The sequence below is a fragment of the Myotis daubentonii genome, chromosome 3, assembly GCF_963259705.1.
Source record: "Myotis daubentonii chromosome 3, mMyoDau2.1, whole genome shotgun sequence".
Lineage (NCBI taxonomy): Eukaryota > Metazoa > Chordata > Mammalia > Chiroptera > Vespertilionidae > Myotis > Myotis daubentonii.
The window spans coordinates 1,602,109-1,614,313 of NC_081842.1; positions in this window are offsets into that span (position 1 = coordinate 1,602,109).

The window sequence follows — 12,205 nt, forward strand, 5'->3', positions numbered from 1 at the left end:
CATATATATTGTGCATATCTATCTAATAAAAACCCAGTGGTTGTAACGCAGTAACGACCAAAGACTGGTCACCAGGAGGCCGCGTGCGGGCGAGGCGAGTGCGGGTGGGCGGGGCCACGCAATCCTTCGTGCTGGGCTTCTAGTTATATATAATTGTATTAGGGGCCCTCCCTTCCCCCGGCCAGCCCCGCCCCCTGGTCGAACTCCCGGACAACCTCTAGGTCAAGGGGGCTATTTGCACACTACGCTTCTATTATATAGGATGTTATCGTGTCTGTGTATTGTACATGAAGCAAAATAACATGTTTTGAATATTTAAGTGGAATATGAGAATTCACACACCTTGAGGCCCCAGGGCAGCTCCCAGCCCAGGTTCCACCACACGTGGGTCCTGGCGCCCCGAGACACGCCTGCGCTGGGCTGGGACTCGGGGAATTGTAGGAAGTGCCCACTCAGCGCCTCAGCCTGGCCAGTTGCTCTGGAATTACCGGGCTGGGCGGCTACTTCAGCCTTAGCCCTTCACGCCCATAAGCTGTGGGGGTCGGGCATTACCTGTATGTGTGCATGTGTGCACACGTGTGTGCACCTGTGTGTGTGTGTGTATGTGTAAATATGCCTCTGACTTTCCAAAGGAAAAGAGCAGCAGGTTCCGTGAGTTTAACGGAAGGTTCCGGAGAGGAGGCGGAAGGCGGGGAGGTGGATGGACGCTGGCGGTTGCCGCGGGTACAGGGCTGTCCGGGAGCGGAGCCGGGGTGCAGGTGCCCGGGGCCCAGGCCTTGGCCTCTCAGCTGCAGCTCACACTGGGTTTCCACGTGCGGGCAGGGCAGGGGTGTGCCGTCATTGTGACGAAGTGACCCACTGAGAATATTTTGCCCAAAAGAAAAGAAAGAAACGCACCCAGCCATGCAGGCGCGTCACCCTGGCACGGAGGTGCTTTTGACACACGGTCGGCCGTCTTTCAAAGGGCGGCAGCGGAACTAGAAGCCCCGTGTGAGCGGGTGAGGACTGTGCTCGGCCCCCGTGGTCCGAGGCGGGAGTCTGCGCCCAGGGTTCTCACCGCGACTTCTTGCCCCAAACGCAGGTCTGAACAGCCACAAGCAGCCTGGGAGCTGCTGCTCTCTGCCCTCATTACCGACGGCGGGTCCCAGGCACACAGGGGCTGTTTCCAGCCTAACGCGGGGCCTGGAGCTATTCCTCGGAGAACGGGCTCCGCCGGGAGGCGCTGGGCAGGGCGGGCAGGGGCGGTGGAGGCGCGGCCTCATGTGCCTAATCGCCCATAAATGTCATTAAGTTGAGAAACGTTTTCCACAAAATTAGCTCTGCCGCCTGGCGTCCAATTAGCGGGCGGAGCGGGGAGGGAGCCCGATCGGAGCGCAGGGACGCGTGGTCGGGCGGCTTCGGGCTGGAACCGGGTGGAGCCGGTGTGGAGACTGTCAGACCCGGGCCTGAGCCCCGCCATCAAGCTTGTCCAGGTGCCCAGGACGTCGCAGCCGCCCCAGGCCTGTGAGCTGGCCTCCCCGGGCCCGCTGCGCCCACAGGAGGGTTGGGGCGAGAGGAGAGACGGCGGCGCCCAATGTCTGTGGCAGAAACTCTGGGCGTGATGCATTCAGGAGGATGGGCTCCATGTTTACTCTTTTTCAAAATGTAAGGCGAGCCCTGGCTGGGTGGCCCGGTGGGTTGGAGTGTCGCTCTGTGCACCAAACGGCTGTGGTCTTATTCCCGGTCCAGGTGGTGGGTACGTATGGGAGGCAGCCGATCGATGCTTCTCTCTCACACCCAGGTTTCTCTCTCTCCTTCCTTCTCTCTCTGAAAATCAATATAAACAGCCCGGCTGGCAGGGCTCAGTGGTTGAGCGTCGACCTATGAACCAGGGGGTCACAGTTTAGTTTCCGGTCAGGGCACAGGCCCGGGCTCAGCCGCCAGCGGAAGGCGCATTTCCCGGGGAGCCGCCTGGTGAGCGCCAGGCCAGTCAAGTTAGGGTTCAGAGGGCAGGAGCGGGGACTGAGCTGGGCCCAAGGCGCAGAGAAGAAAGCAACGCCAAGCAGAGCCCCGCTGGGCTCTCCCTGGCGGGAACCTGGAAGGGCTATGGGGACCTAGAAGGCGGGGGCCGGTCCCGCGGCCGCGTGGATCAGGGTGGTGGGGGGACTTTTCCCGTCCTCCCGGCTTCGTCTGAAAATGAGGAAAACCCTCTCTTACTTCAGGCCAGCATCGTGTTGAGTCCCGGCTAATGCTGACAGTGACCATCCTCACTCCCCACGTCCACACAGGCGTGAGGCCGACAAAACACAAGGGAGCCTTCCGGCCGCACCAGGCCCGTCCACAGCCCGGGGGTCGACAACCTGCTGCACTTACGCCTTCATCCGATGCAAGTCAGGAGGCCGGACTCTTCAATCCGGGGGCTCTAACCAGCTGGCAACACTGCCTCGGCCAGGAGCACCCTTTCCAAGCATCTGCTGTTGTGACAACAACATGAGGGGAAGGAGGAACCTCCCATCACATGCTACTGGGATCAGCAGCAACAGCAGGAGAGACGGGGGGCGGTCCCCAGTGGGTTCTTGGTCCCCTGGCAGCCTGGCACATATGGTCCAGTAATCCACACGCCTTCCCACGCGGGCGAAGGGGCGGCCACCTGCCCTGCCCTGTGCCTGTCTCTAGGGTGTCGGGCCCTGTCGGCACCAGGTTTGCGCGGCCAGAGGAGGTGAGGGGGAGGGGAGACAGCAAATAACCAGTCTCCCACGCAGCTCCCACTCCGCGGGTTAGATGGGAGGTCTGTGCCCAGCACCGAGCCCTCCCCAGACTCCCCAGGGGGCAGGCCGCGGCCCCAGGAAATGAAGGGCCACCCTCCCCCGCAGCTGCGCGGCAAGGCCCAGCCAGCGGGCGCCCGCCTGTCCGGCTCTTGGGAACCGGGGACATTCATGGGCGATGGCCTTGCACCGGCAGGTCTCAGAGCTCCGCCCTGCCCACACGTGCGCTCCGCCCTTTCCTGAAACTCTTGAAAGCTCACCATGGGCCCGGCCTGAGGGCTCAGGGGCTGAGCGTCAACCTATGAGCCAGGAGGTCACGTGCGATTCCCGGTCAGGGCACAGGCCGGGTTGTGGGCTCGATCCCCAGTGGGGGGCATGCAGGAGGCAGCCGATCCATGACTCCCTCATCATGGATGTTTCTCTCTCTCTCCCTCTCCCTTCCTCTCTGACATCCACACAAATACAGTTTAAAAAACAAAAACCACGAAAGCTCGCAGTGAGCCCGACAGTTCCCGTCCCATGTGGGTGGGGACGAGAATCCACGCGGAGCCCGGGAGAGGCGCAGTGAAACGGCGGCGCCCTGAGCACAAGCCCAGCGTGGCGCTCGCACGTGGCTCCGGGGCAGGTCTGGAGTCCCGACGCCACGGCCGGCCGTGTCCTCGGTGGCACCCCGGCTGTCGAGCTCATGTGCCCTGGGCCTGGGGGCACCTCTCCACCCAAACACGCTCAGGAGGTGCCCGGACCCGGAGCCCCGACACCAGCAGGCGGGGTCCCCGGTGCCGCCCCGGCCGGGCTGCCTCTCGGAGCCGAGGGCCGGCAGGAACCTGTTGACCCCCCGCCCCCCGCAGAGCCTCGGCTGCTGTCGGGGCCACACGCCTGCGGCACATCGGGCGGCCCAGCCTCATTAGCAGGGGCTGCGGGGCCTGTTAGTTAATGGAGGCCCTTCCGCCACCTGCCCTCCAGGCCGCATCTGTCGATAACAGCTCCTAATTGTCGTCATACGGCCGGGCCCCCACAACAGCTTGAGGACAGACCCGCGTGCGCGCCGGCCACGGGCAGGGCTCCCTAACGACGCCCCGGCCAGATGTTCGGAGAGGGAGGCCCGGCGCCCACCACGGAGGGCACTGGGCCGCTCGGTGCGTCCTCCGCTAATGAACGGGGAGACGGCGCTGAGGGGAGATCGGCTTGGCCTGCACGGGGACGAGCCCAGGGAGAACGAGGGGCCCAGGCGCCGGGCGCGTCACTCAGAAGCAGGGCGGCCTCTCGGGGCCCGAGGGAGCCCGTGCGTGCGTGTGCGTGTGTGTGCGCACACGTGTGTGTGTGTATGTGCACTTGTGTGACTGCTGTTCAGACACCCAGCATGTGGAGGGGGGCGAGCCCCGGCCCAGGCCTGTTTCCGAGCCGGGGAGGGAGGAAAGCTGCAGGAGTGAGGGCTGGAAGCTGCCGGCCCCGCGGACCGCAGGAGCGAGCAAGCCAAAGGCACGCAGACGTGCGAGTGAAGAGCAGGAACACACAGGAGCAGGTGCTGCGTCCGGGGGGCTCTGACTAGGCGTAGAGCTCGCACCGAGGGAGACCTGGGGGCACGCGCTATTGGGGGGGGGAGCAGGGAGAGGTGAGGGCGCTGGGGCCACATTGGCTGTCAGGAGTCAGTCTGGGCCTGAAAGGAATCAGACCTCGGTGAGTAACACGGTAGGTGTTCTGTCCGTCTGTCCGCTCGCTTGTTGGTAACTAAGTTCTGTCCGTCTGTCGGTCTGTCTGCTTGCTTGTTGGTAACTGTAAGTTCTGTCTGTCTGTCCGTCTGTCCGCTCGCTTGTTGGTGACTGAGCACAGCCCCGCAGGCTTCCCTGGGTCCCGTGCCCGGATCTCCACCCCCTTCACCGGGGGCTGTCCTGGTCTCCCCGCCCAGACCTGGCAGCTTCCTTTTCTTCTAAGGCAGCGGTTCTCAACCTGTGGGTCGCGAACAATGAAAATACATCCTGCATATCAGATACTTACATGACGATTCATAACAGTGGCAACATGACAGTGATGAAGTAGCCACGAGAATAATGTTATGGTCACCACACCATGAGGAACTGTATGAAAGGGTCGCGGCATCAGGAAGGTTGAGAACCACTGCTCTAAGGGCACCCACTCACAGCGAGAACAATTTGTAAATGTTTTTTAAATTGATTTCAGAAAGAAGAAGGGGAGGAAGAGGGATAGAAACACCAGTGATGAGAGAACCATGGACCGGCTGCCTCCTGCCCGCCCCCCACTGGGGACCGAGCCCACAACCCAGCCTGTGTCCCGACGGGATGCTCAACCACTGAGCCACCTCAGCCAGGCCAGGGTGTGGTTTTTAAATAAACTAAGTTCTGGACTTCATGCCTCCTTCCCAACGTGTGTGTCTGTGTGAGAGAGAGAGAGAGAGAGAGAGAGAGAGAGAGAGAGAGGACCCTGAAGTGGAAAAGGCAGGGTTTGGGGAATCGGCGTCAGAATTCTCAGCTGCCAGAGGCCCCACCTGCAGACGAGGGTCCATTCCAGCCGCCTCCCCGTGGCACACAGGGCGGGCGTTTCAGTGACTGCGCCCCAGCCACCGGGGCGCAGGGTCCCTTGGGCCCCCAGGAGCCTCCCAGGGCCTCTGAGAAAGCCGGGGCGCGGCCCCCGCCGAGCTCTGACAGGGACACTTCCTTCCGGTCCCCAGGGAACAGGCACCGCACGCAAAGCCCTCCAACGTCTGTCTGCACAGGTCGCTGACCTTGGGCCCTGTGCCCGTCCCACCTTAATCCCGCCACAGCCCACGCCCACAGCCCGCACCTCACGCCCACAGCCCGCAGCCCACGCCCACAGCCCGCACCCCACGCCCACAGCCCACACCCCACGCCCACAGCCCACAGCCCGCACCCCACGTCCACAGCCCGCACCCCACGCCCACAGCCCACACCCCACGCCCACAGCCCACAGCCCGCACCCCACGTCCACAGCCCGCACCCCACGCCCACAGCCCACACCCCACGCCCACAGCCCACAGCCCACACCCCGCGCCCACAGCCTGCACCCCACGCCCACAGCCCGCACCCCACGCCCACAGCCCGCACCCCACGCCCACAGCCCGCACCCCACGCCCACAGCCCACAGCCCGCACCCCACGTCCACAGCCCGCACCCCACGCCCACAGCCTGCACCCCACGCCCATAGCCCGCACCCCACGCCCACAGCCCACAGCCCGCACCCCACGCCCACAGAGGCCCTGCCCGCCTGTCCTCCTCTCGCCACCTCCCCGCGCCCCTCCCAGGCCCTCGGTGTCACTCACGGCTTCCGCCACTTCCTCCAGCCCCGAGCCGAGGGGCCGGGCTCGGCTGCCCAGCGCTGGCAGGTTCCAGAGAGAAAAAGCCGCCGAGGCAGGAAGAGTGGCAGCTTGACATGGCACTGTCACCATGAACACGGCCCGCGCGTGACCCCGGCCCGCACGCCCGGCCCGGTGCCCAATCACAGCTGAGGCTGCATCTGCCGCGGCCGCCGGCCCCGCGCCCTGCTGGGCACCAGCTGCCTCTGTTTATGGCCTCCTCCGCCCCCGGCCCCGCGGCAGCCAGGCAGGGCCGCCAGCCCCCGCCCGGCCCTCGCCTTCATCTGTCCGCCGTCCTGTCTTTCACCGCGTCCTTCCCGCTGCCCGTCTGCGCGGCCCCCAGCGACCAGCGCGGCGCTCTCTCTTCAAAGTTTGACCGACAGAACGAAGTGGCTCCAGGCCTGAGCAGGAGGACTGGGTCCGGCCACACACACGGAACCAGAGCCAGAGGCCGGCCCGGCACCACCGCGCCCGCCGGCTGCGCCGAGACTTCCTGCTGGGGGCCAGGCGGGCGCTGAGGGCCGTGACACGGAAGAACCAACTGGAAATGCCACCTGGGACTCCACGGGGAAACACACCCACTGTGCTGGGCGGCAGGGGCGGGGAGGGGGGACCGATCAGAGCCAGAGTCAGCTGTCATTTCTTTCTTAAAAATACATGTGTGTGCGTGTGTGTGCGTGTGTGTGTCTGTTTATTGACTTCAGAGAGGAAGGGAGACGGAGAGAGACAGAAACATCAATGAGGAGAGAGAATCACGGATCGGCCGCCTCCTGCACGCCCCACACTGTGGATCGAGCCCGCAACCCGGGCCTGTGCCCTGGCTGGGAATCGAACCCTGACCTCCTGGTTCATAGGTTGATGCTCAACCACTGAGCCGCACCAGCCGGGCAATTCCATTGAATTTTTATTGAGATACAACCAGGTTTCGGGCACTGCGCTAGGTGTTCCGGGTACACAGGTGCGTGAGCCAGGGTTCCTGCCCATGAGAGGCTGACGGGGACACCAGGCAGCTTGTCCCCAGTTCACTGACGTGCCGTGTGGCAGGTGGTTCCTGTGGAAAGCGTGTGGGGGCTGAGAGAAGAGTGAGGTTCCGCCCGGGGTCCCCAGGCAAGGCTCCACGGGGAGTGACACGTGAGCTGAACCTTGAAGAGTTTAAAGGAAAAGGGGGAGAGGGAAGGAGAGGGAAGGAAGAGAGGAGCCCTCGTTCTTCCCACCACCAGGGTGTGCGGCCACAGACACCACACCGGGCGCTGGAACCGGTGGGCGGCAGCCGGTGGCCCTGCCCCGGAGCTTTCTGACTCCGTGGCCTCAGTGGCACTTCCGTGGAGGGCTATGCCGTGGGTGCCACGTGTGATCTAACAAATGGGGTTTGGAAGAACAACCTGTTTACAGCCAAGCAGGGCTCTGCGCGTGCTGGCTGAATGATGAGTGACGTTCTAGCTGCTCTGATGACTTCAAAGATCCATGAGGCACATCTAGTCTTCTGAATGGAAAAGACACGCAATAAATACTGGTTGTGTGACCTTGAGCTGCTTAATCTACACACACAAACTTTAGATCATGAAAACAAAAAGGAAAGGGAACTAGGTCTCATTTATGACGGAACAGGCTGAGCCTAGCGGTTCTGGGACAACATGGGAGGTGTCCTTGGTGCTGAATGACGGACAGGGAGTCTGGTCATCACACCCAACATCAGCATCTGAGAGAGAGGAAGAGGGAGGAGGAGGAGGAGGAGGAGGAGGAAGAGGAGGAGGAGGAGGAGGAGGAGGAGGAGGAGGAGGAGGAGGAGAAATCTGACACATGACGTATTCCTTGGGGAGGGGAGGGCGGGCTGATCAGAGAAAGTCTGGGAAGAACAAGATAGACGCCCGGGGTGGGAGCGCCTGAACCGTTCAGGGCTTCCTTTGTCGCCATGGGGATTAATTAGTCAATGTCTGTGCCTAATTTTGGAGTCACTGTGAGGAGCTGTGACTCAGATGCTAAACGCTTTCCAGAAGGGAAAGTGCGTGTTAGGGTTCCTGAGGGCTGGGACGCCCCTCCATGGATTGTCTCGCCCCGAGAGCACCCTCCTTTTGGACAATGTTGAGTGGCATCTTGTCAAAATGTGCTGCCCAGTTTTTGCTAAAGATCATTAGGTTAAAGGGAGGTTTGCAAAGTGACATTTTAGAGATTGCGTTGGAGATCTAGGGAGAGTTGGGGTCAAAGGGTCTTCAGGAAAGTGCCTTCCGCCCTGTCTGCCCCCACCCCCACCCCGTCTCCCTTGCTCCACACGCCTCTGTCTGCCCTCAGTCCAGGGGAGGTTTTGCGTCACGTATGTTCTCATCAGAGTCACAACGTTTGTTATTCACTCCTGTTTCTGTCCAGGTCACGTAGGGTCATCCACCCAGTGGGTGTGACTGTCGCCAGAAACAGCGCCGATGACGTGGCTGTGACGCCGTGGCCTGGTCTGGCAGGCGGATGAGACCTGGACCAAGTGTGAGAAGCGTGAAGTTGAAACTGGTTGACAAGATCCTATCAGAACAGTCACCAAAGCAGGCTGTGAAGTGCTGCTCAGCCCCGGCCAGTGTAGGGGTCATAGTTCAATTCCATGTCAGGGCACATGCCCAGGTTGCCGGCTCGACTCCCGGGGCCGGGGTGGGGGGTGTGTGTGTAGGAGGCAGCTGATCAATGATTCTCTCTCATCATTGATGTTTCTCTCTCTCTCCCTCTCCCTTCCTCTCTGACATCAATAACAATGTTTTTAGAAAAAGAAAAAAAGAGTACACCCCTCCTTTAGAGCAAGACGCCCCCAACATTACCGGCTCCGGGAGGACCAGCTCGGGTCCGAGAACGCCCAGAGCACGTGGACCCACAGGGCCAACCGGTTCCTCTCCTCCTCAGAGGGCCCGGGGCACCCGGGGGAACACCGCCCGTCACTTCCGCACGGAGCCACCAGAATGCACTCGCGGTGTCCATGTCGAAGGCAGCGTGGCTGCCGGGCCGCGAGCTGATGGCCTGCAGCCGGTGGGGGAAGGAGGCCTGTCCAGCAGTGAGCTCAGCGCCAACGAACGGCGGAAATGAAGGCATTGCCTGCGGACCGCTGCGTACGCTCTGGCTCTGGCACCAGGAGGCACCTGCCGCTTGGGATCGCACTGAGGACAAAGGCTCAGGGACTCGGCCTCGCCCTCCTGCTGTCAGGGCGCGCTCGCCTGTCCCCGCTCCCCTCCCTGGGACCCGGGCTTCTTAGGTTTACCCGCCCAGTCAGTGCCGTGAACTTAAACTTGGGCCCCACCAGGAAAAGCAACTTCTCCAATCTTCTCTTCTTCATTCCCCACCCGCCCCAAACCCCCAAAGTGGACAAAAACTTCAGAAAGAAAAAAAAAAACCCTAAACTTTCAAAGACTGAAATCTAGGGATTTGCATAACTCAGTATCTGCCTTGCCCGGCCGGCGGGGTTCCGTGGTTGAGCGTTGATCTATGAACCAGGAGGTCAGGGTTCAATTCCCGGTCAGGGCACAGGAGGCAGCCAGTCAGTGATTCTCTCTCCCTGTTGATGTTCCCACCTCTCTCTCCCTGTGCTTTCTTCTCCGAAAGAAAAGACTATAAGTACATAAAAGTATCTGCCTCTGGAAGTTTCTTCCAGGTTTAGGGGCCTTCCCTCTGGAACGCACCGAGCTCTTGGTGAAAACAGCCCCGCACCCAGCAGCAGCCCCCAGGGGTTGGCGCTTGGAAACGGGGAAAATAAAACGTGCGCCCCGCCTGCTCCCGGCCGCTCTGGGAGGCGCTCCTGGCGTTGGTTTGTTTATTTTTCCTTCTCCCTCCGTGACCCGCGCTCGGTTCCCCAGCTCGCGGGCTGGCGCTGAAGGTGACGATAATGGGGTCGTTGTTGGGCGATTCCCGCAGCCACGCCGTCGGATGGCCGTCCACGGGGAACGGACTTGTTTCTCTCTCGCAGTCTCCCACATCGATACACACACACACACACATGCACACACACACACACACGCATGCGTTTCACGCGGACTGCGTGCTAAGAATAATTGCCACCAACACTGATTGGCCCTCGGGGAGCCGCTGCGTTTAAAAATTGCAGCCTGTGGACTCCCAGCGGAGGCAGCCTCCTGGAGGTGGCGGCTTATTTGTGACAAGTCCCTATGTTTAACCTCATCTGTGAAAACGGCGAAATTAACGCCCCACGCTGAGCACGGCCGGAGGGAGACGCCCCGCTGTGACCACAGCTATTCTTGTTCTAACGCCGGCTTCGGTCTGCACACCGTTGCCAATCTCCCTGACGATGAAGTACATCTCTTATCTTTTTATTGACGTTAGAGGGAGAAGAAGGGAGAGGGAAAGGGAGAAGGAAGCATCCATGATAAGAGAGAATCACGGATCGGCTGCCTCCGGCACGCCCCTCACTGGGGATCGAGCCCTCAACCCAGGCCTGTGCCCCGACCGGGAATCGAACCCTGACCTCCCGGTTCAGAGGTCGATGCTCAGCGACTGAGCTGTGCGGCCGGGTGACGCTGAAGCACCTCTCTGCTGGCCACAGGGCCCTTGCTTCCTCGCGTCCCGTTGTCTTACTCTGTGTTGTCGGGGGCGGGGCGAGCGGGTGAGCTTTCTCTCTCTGTTTCTTCATTATTTTGCTGCTGGTTCCTGGGGCCGGTTGTACCCTCACGGGCCCTCCGCTTAGTGTGAATCTATTGCAATCGTGTTCAGAGTTTCCCCTTCACCCTCCGCGCCCCCATGGGAGGCGGGGAACCAGTTTCCCGGACAAGGGCTTTTGTCCGTTCAAAGCAGCGAGGAAAGTGCGCCGGAGTCTTAACCGCAAATCCCCGCGTGAGGCTCACAGGCGTCGAGGCCGGGCCTTTCCACCGTTTCTGAGCGCAGTCAGCCGGGAAGGAAACGTTTACCCGGCTCCTTCCTTCTCAAAGCACACGGAACTGTGCCTGTGCCTACACGGACACATGTGACTGAAGATGAGGCTGGAGGGTGTCCCAGGCTGCGACCGGGATGTGAGTGACAGCGGCAGGGAGCGCCCAGCCGCTCTTCATCTGCCCGGCGCTCTCCGTCCCGCGCTGTCAGTCCCCGCACATCGCCTCTCCCTCCGTCCCCGCCTCTCCGTCCCCCTTCCTTGAATTATGCACAAATTGAAGGGCAGCTTTAACGGAGCCGAGGCCACGGCATGTGGGAAGGAGATGCACACAGGAAAGGCCCGGGAGGAAACGCGGCCGCCGCCCTTCTTTATCTGGTTATGGGTCGTGGTTGGTTTTGTTTGCTCTTTGGTGTAGTTTTTCTCTTTTATTGAGCATTTTACTCTGCGGTCATCCTGGGGTTTCTAACAAAGGGCCCTGATTTTACAAATCTAAGTCCCAACTTATGAGTAGGAACGTGAAAGACACAAATGCAACACACAGACAAACACACACACATGCACACACAGACACACACTCACACACACACTCAATCACACACTCACACACACACACTCACACACTCTCACACACACTCACACTCACACTCACTCACACACACACTCACTCACACACACTCACTCACACACTCTCACACACACACACTCACACACTCACACACACACTCACTCACACACTCTCACACACACACTCACACACACTCACTCACACACTCACACACACACACACTCACTCACACACTCTCACACACACACACACTCACACACACACTCACTCACACACACACACTCACTCACACACACACACTCGCACACTCACACACACTCACTCACACTCTCACACACACACTCACACACACTCACTCACACACTCAATCACACACTCACACACACACACTCACACACTCTCACACACACTCACACTCACACTCACTCACACACACACTCACTCACACACACTCACTCACACACTCTCACACACACACACTCACACACACACACACACTCACTCACACACTCTCACACACACACTCACACACACTCACTCACACACTCACACACACACACACTCACTCACACACTCTCACACACACACACACTCACACACACACTCACTCACACACACTCACTCACACACACACACACTCGCACACTCACACACACTCACTCACACTCTCACACACACACTCACACACACTCACTCACACACTCAATCACACACTC